We start from the raw sequence: 7,104 nt of genomic DNA, 5'->3' as shown, positions 1-7,104 counted from the left end.
TGGACGAGCCAAAAATTTTGTATATACTAGTATAGGTACTTTTGACCATAACAAGATATGGAATATATACATATTTTTTCAGGGAAAATTTTTTTTTCTAAGGCCTCAAATATATTTTTTAGCATTTGTACTATGGAATTCACAGTCTTGACTAAGTTTTTCCACAATTTTAAATGAGTAATCACATGTTTTCAAAAGTTCCTATGGCTTCAATTACTTTTTAGGGCTCAACTTAGGGTTAGGGTTATGAAAACGATAAGTCTGAGGGTCGAGGCAAGTTTACGGCTGTGTTCAGCAGGTTAAAGAAAGGTTAGGACATTGATTCTTTTTTGATTTTGGACGAGCCAAAAATTTTGTATATACTAGTATAGGTACCTATGACCATATTTTTTCAGGGAAAATTTTTTTTTCTAAGGCCTCAAATATATTTTTTAGCATTTGTACTATGGAATTCACAGTCTTGACTAAGTTTTTCCACAATTTTAAATGAGTAATCACATGTTTTCAAAAGTTCCTATGGCTTCAATTACTTTTTAGGGCTCAACTTAGGGTTAGGGTTATGAAAACGATAAGTCTGAGGGTCGAGGCAAGTTTACGGCTGTGTTCAGCAGGTTAAAGAAAGGTTAGGACATTGGTTCTTTTTTGATTTTGGACGAGCCAAAAATTTTGTATATACTAGTATAGGTACCTATGACCATATTTTTTCAGGGAAAATTTTTTTTCTAAGGCCTCAAATATATTTTTTAGCATTTGTACTATGGAATTCACAGTCTTGACTAAGTTTTTCCACAATTTTAAATGAGTAATCACATGTTTTCAAAAGTTCCTATGGCTTCAATTACTTTTTAGGGCTCAACTTAGGGTTAGGGTTATGAAAACGATAAGTCTGAGGGTCGAGGCAAGTTTAAGCGTGTTTCAGCAGGTTAAAGAAAGGTTAGGACATTGGTTCTTTTTTGATTTTGGACGAGCCAAAAATTTTGTATATACTAGTATAGGTACCTATGACCATATTTTTTCAGGGAAAATTTTTTTTTCTAAGGCCTCAAATATATTTTTTAGCATTTGTACTATGGAATTCACAGTCTTGACTAAGTTTTTCCACAATTTTAAATGAGTAATCACATGTTTTCAAAAGTTCCTATGGCTTCAATTACTTTTTAGGGCTCAACTTAGGGTTAGGGTTATGAAAACGATAAGTCTGAGGGTCGAGGCAAGTTTACGGCTGTGTTCAGCATGTTAAAGAAAGGTTAGGACATTGATTCTTTTTTGATTTTGGACGAGCCAAAAATTTTGTATATACTAGTATAGGTACTTTTGACCATAACAAGATATGGATTATATACATATTTTTTCAGGGAAAATTTTTTTTTCTAAGGCCTCAAATATATTTTTTAGCATTTGTACTATGGAATTCACAGTCTTGACTAAGTTTTTCCACAATTTTAAATGAGTAATCACATGTTTTCAAAAGTTCCTATGGCTTCAATTACTTTTTAGGGCTCAACTTAGGGTTAGGGTTATGAAAACGATAAGTCTGAGGGTCGAGGCAAGTTTACAGCTGTGTTCAGCAGGTTAAAGAAAGGTTAGGACATTGGTTCTTTTTTGATTTTGGACGAGCCAAAAATTTTGTATATACTAGTATAGGTACCTATGACCATATTTTTTCAGGGAAACTTTTTTTTCTAAGGCCTCAAATATATTTTTTAGCATTTGTACTATGGAATTCACAGTCTTGACTAAGTTTTTCCACAATTTTAAATGAGTAATCACATGTTTTCAAAAGTTCCTATGGCTTCAATTACTTTTTAGGGCTCAACTTAGGGTTAGGGTTATGAAAACGATAAGTCTGAGGGTCGAGGCAAGTTTACAGCTGTGTTCAGCAGGTTAAAGAAAGGTTAGGACATTGGTTCTTTTTTGATTTTGGACGAGCCAAAAATTTTGTATATACTAGTATAGGTACCTATGACCATATTTTTTCAGGGAAAATTTTTTTTTCTAAGGCCTCAAATATATTTTTTAGCATTTGTACTATGGAATTCACAGTCTTGACTAAGTTTTTCCACAATTTTAAATGAGTAATCACATGTTTTCAAAAGTTCCTATGGCTTAGCATTTGTACTATGGAATTCACAGTCTTGACTAAGTTTTTCCACAATTTTAAATGAGTAATCACATGTTTTCAAAAGTTCCTATGGCTTCAATTACTTTTTAGGGCTCAACTTAGGGTTAGGGTTATGAAAACGATAAGTCTGAGGGTCGAGGCAAGTTTACGGCTGTGTTCAGCAGGTTAAAGAAAGGTTAGGACATTGTTCTTTTTGATTTGGACGAGCCAAAAATTTTGTATATACTAGTATAGGTACTTGACCATAACAAGATATGGAACATATACATATTTTTCAGGGAAATTTTTTTTTCTAAGGCCTCAAATATATTTTTTAGCATTTGTACTATGGAATTCACAGTCTTGACTAAGTTTTTCCACAATTTTAAATGAGTAATCACATGTTTTCAAAAGTTCCTATGGCTTCAATTACTTTTTAGGGCTCAACTTAGGGTTAGGGTTATGAAAACGATAAGTCTGAGGGTCGAGGCAAGTTTACAGCTGTGTTCAGCAGGTTAAAGAAAGGTTAGGACATTGATTCTTTTTTGATTTTGGACGAGCCAAAAATTTTGTATATACTAGTATAGGTACCTATGACCATAACAGGATATGGAACATATACATATTTTTTCAGGGAAAATTTTTTTTTCTAAGGCCTCAAATATATTTTTTAGCATTTGTACTATGGAATTCACAGTCTTGACTAAGTTTTTCCACAATTTTAAATGAGTAATCACATGTTTTCAAAAGTTCCTATGGCTTCAATTACTTTTTAGGGCTCAACTTAGGGTTAGGGTTATGAAAACGATAAGTCTGAGGGTCGAGGCAAGTTTACAGCTGTGTTCAGCAGGTTAAAGAAAGGTTAGGACATTGGTTCTTTTTTGATTTTGGACGAGCCAAAAATTTTGTATATACTAGTATAGGTACCTATGACCATAACAGGATATGGAACATATACATATTTTTTCAGGGAAAATTTTTTTTTCTAAGGCCTCAAATATATTTTTTAGCATTTGTACTATGGAATTCACAGTCTTGACTAAGTTTTTCCACAATTTTAAATGAGTAATCACATGTTTTCAAAAGTTCCTATGGCTTCAATTACTTTTTAGGGCTCAACTTAGGGTTAGGGTTATGAAAACGATAAGTCTGAGGGTCGAGGCAAGTTTACGGCTGTGTTCAGCAGGTTAAAGAAAGGTTAGGACATTGGTTCTTTTTTGATTTTGGACGAGCCAAAAATTTTGTATATACTAGTAGTATTTGACATAACAGATATGGAACATATACATATTTTTTCAGGGAAAATTTTTTTTTCTAAGGCCTCAAATATATTTTTTAGCATTTGTACTATGGAATTCACAGTCTTGACTAAGTTTTTCCACAATTTTAAATGAGTAATCACATGTTTTCAAAAGTTCCTATGGCTTCAATTATGTTTTAGGGCTCAACTTAGGGTTAGGGTTATGAAAACGATAAGTCTGAGGGTCAAGGCAAGTTTACGGCTGTGTTCAGCAGGTTAAAGAAAGGTTAGGACATTGGTTCTTTTTTGATTTTGGACGAGCCAAAAATTTTGTATATACTAGTATAGGTACCTATGACCATATTTTTTCAGGGAAAATTTTTTTTTCTAAGGCCTCAAATATATTTTTTAGCATTTGTACTATGGAATTCACAGTCTTGACTAAGTTTTTCCACAATTTTAAATGAGTAATCACATGTTTTCAAAAGTTCCTGTGGCTTCAATTACATTTTAGGGTTAGCGTAGAACTGCAGCGGACTTCAGAAGCTCCGGAGCTACGTCGCTAGCCCGTTAGCCGGGGGAACGGAGCTGGTGTCTGGAGCTCGGTTGGTCTCCTCTTTCGTTTTCAGTGGGTGGGTTCACGCGCAAGTTAAGCGTGTTGAAATGTGCCCCGCGACATGCCATTACACGCACGATAAAGCTGTTAGGCCCGGGGAACGCCTTCATTAAAGAGGTGGCTGTGTCTTCCGTACCATCTGGTCCCAAGCCATCCCGACGCTCTCGAAGCTCCCTCCGAAACGTCTTCAGACTCCGTCGAAACTCTTGATTCACGCCAGCGGAACTAATGAGCACAGTACTGTCAGTGGGGAGTTGGCTGTTTACCAGTTTCCCAGCTAATTATTTTACTGGAAACCCGTATAGAGGTCATAAGGCTATCCAAACAGCTTATGGTTATAAGTTACACTATGCATGTGGTGTAGGTGTAGACTGTTTTAACTTAGAGAAATGGCCACAGCACTGTTTGGCAGATGAGTTCAGTTGTTGTCAGCAACTGGACAACTGCTGTCAATCAAGTGAGGGTAATGGGACAAAATAAGTGGCCTTTGCCCCAGTGGAGATGAATTATGATTTAAACTGATATAGATACTTATGGAAAATACTCCAAAATGCAGCTGTATGTTTTCTTTAGTCGGAGCAGAAATGATCGTTATGGTTATTGCATTCCAACGTGTTGCCAACGGCTATGTAATGTAATGTAATGTAATTAATTACAATGCAAACCTATAACAATGCAATGATCTGACTGCCTGTTTTACATTTTAGTAACAAACCTGCCAACACTGGAAATGAATAAATAGAGTGTAAACTAAAATATGTTGAGGTAATGACTGCTTAGTTTAATCTATTTGTTTTAATATATAGAGGCATTTTTATATACCCCTGGTTTATACAGCCAAATGCTGGCACTTTTGTCCGAGAGAACAAAATAACAGTCATACTGTGGACTTGAACCAAAAGCCCTCTCTCTGGATAATGGTCCCAATTTTACCATTGTATTCAATGACTTTTTTGTGTGAGATTGTCTCGCAACTGTCATTTGTCTTTATATAAAAGATCACACGCTTTGCCACGCTTGTTTTATTTTTCGAACGATAATTGCGGCGAATTTAAATTCAGAGGGAAATGGGGCTAAGCAATGGTCTTGAAACGCATTCAGTCTTCTCCGATAATTACCCCCGCCATGCCTCTCCGCGGTTCCTGCTTGCTTCAGTACACCAATGCGATTGCGCTCGCCGTACATTTTGTTTGTCCTTAATTACCGATAAGCAGCACGAATCGCAAGGCTTCCTTTCTTCGCCGTCCGTCTCTCTCCCGCTCTTTGCCGTCAGTTTGGCTAAATCCTCAATGTTTACATTTTAATTAAAGGAGTTAATGCCGCCTTGGAACCTTCGTTTACTGCAGCGGCGGCGGTGGCCGTGGGGATTTTAGTGCCTAGATTTGTGGGCCCTTTCAAAAAACCTTCAGCTGTTCGATTAAAGGATTACCGTTATTTATTGGGCTGAGTTAAACTGGTACGTTTGGGAAGGAGGAATTTTCTGCAACTTTGTAATGACAACAGCTACTGTATAGGCTATCTCCGTAAACAGCACGCCAAGCTTTTCTTTAATTTGATATCAACCCAACAAATATTTTTTTGAAGGATGGATAAACATGTTCCATTCTTCATCATCTCCATGCTTTTGACTTGAATGAAGACAACATTTTTATATCACAGGTTAAGCGCTGATTGCCATCCATGATTTAAATCATGATTTATTTTGCTTTACATACACTATCACACTAAAAGGGTGTGTTATGACTGCTACAGTAACACCACAAAATCATTGTGGCATCAGAAAAACCTGGCAGTCTATATAGACCATTTTATGGATGCTTATGTAGTGCTATTAAGCATATATTTTTGCATCACACTCTATATAATGTCCTCCTAAGACATTCAATAAAAATAAAATAAATACTATTTTTGAAAATATTTTCACTGTTTTTGTCATCCCAGAAGCTTGTTTTATGTCAACAAATACTTAATTTTTTTTTTTTTTTTTTTTTTTTTTTTTTCCCGATCTGGCCTCTGGAGAATACTTCCTCTCACCCACACACTACTTAAGCAGCAGGGTACTTATAACTTCAAGCTAATTGGATATCAACAAATCACAGTGGCGAGACAGCTCTGAAGGGGCAATGTTTTTGCATATGCAGTTATTGCTGGTGAATGGAGATATATACCCTTTGTGAGAGCTTTATGACAGATGTTGATGTTGTTGGAATGAACCAATAGATCTTTACATGACACTTCTTAAAACTTACATTTTCTGCCTTTCAACTAAAAATGGAAGAGAATGGAGAAGATGAGGGTGTCATTGCTTCGACAGGAAATGCTCGCTTTGATGAGTTGTCACGATTTCTAATCCGAAAAATGAAAATGCAAATGATTTAAGATCAGTCCTGTTAAATGAGAATGCGAGTGATTATGATCAGTCCTTCTCCCGATATTAACTCTGATGGAAAATTCCTCTTGGGAGCATCTGATAAAGAAGCAGATGTTTAAATGTATTCATACGCCCAACGTATTGAAGCGTTTCACTGAACCGGAAAGGAAAAAAAAAACCTGAGAAGACGTTGTAGAATGTTCACTTCATGCCATATTTGCTGGATGATGAAACGTCTTTTTTATTTCGTGTTTATGTAGCGAACCTCAACATTTGGATTCCAAACACATCTTTTAAGATGCCAAACTAAATCAAACGCGTCGACGCTCCTGAAATGATGTCTGGAAATGTGTGTAGTGTGGACTGTTCTCAGCTGATCAATCGAACATCCGCTGCGTCCACTCACAGTCTGCCGTAAACGTCTCTCACACTGAAGCTTTTCATCAGTTCAAAGCCAGGAGAGGGACAGCTGGGCATCAATCTCAAAGACTTCTGCTCAGAATGAAAGCACCCCCCCGCCCCCCCCAACACTCACACACACGCACACACACACACACGCACTCACACACACTCACTCACATACATTCACACATGCATACACACACATACACACACATACACGCACACACGCACACTCATGCACGCTCACTCACACACATTCACACATGCATACACACACAAACACATGCACACACTCACACACACACACACATACTCACACACAGTCACTCTCACATGCACACACACACACACAACACACACACTCACACTCTCTC

The sequence above is a fragment of the Anguilla rostrata genome, chromosome 5, assembly GCF_018555375.3.
Source record: "Anguilla rostrata isolate EN2019 chromosome 5, ASM1855537v3, whole genome shotgun sequence".
NCBI lineage: Eukaryota > Metazoa > Chordata > Actinopteri > Anguilliformes > Anguillidae > Anguilla > Anguilla rostrata.
Note: the sequence above shows the minus strand (reverse complement) of the source record.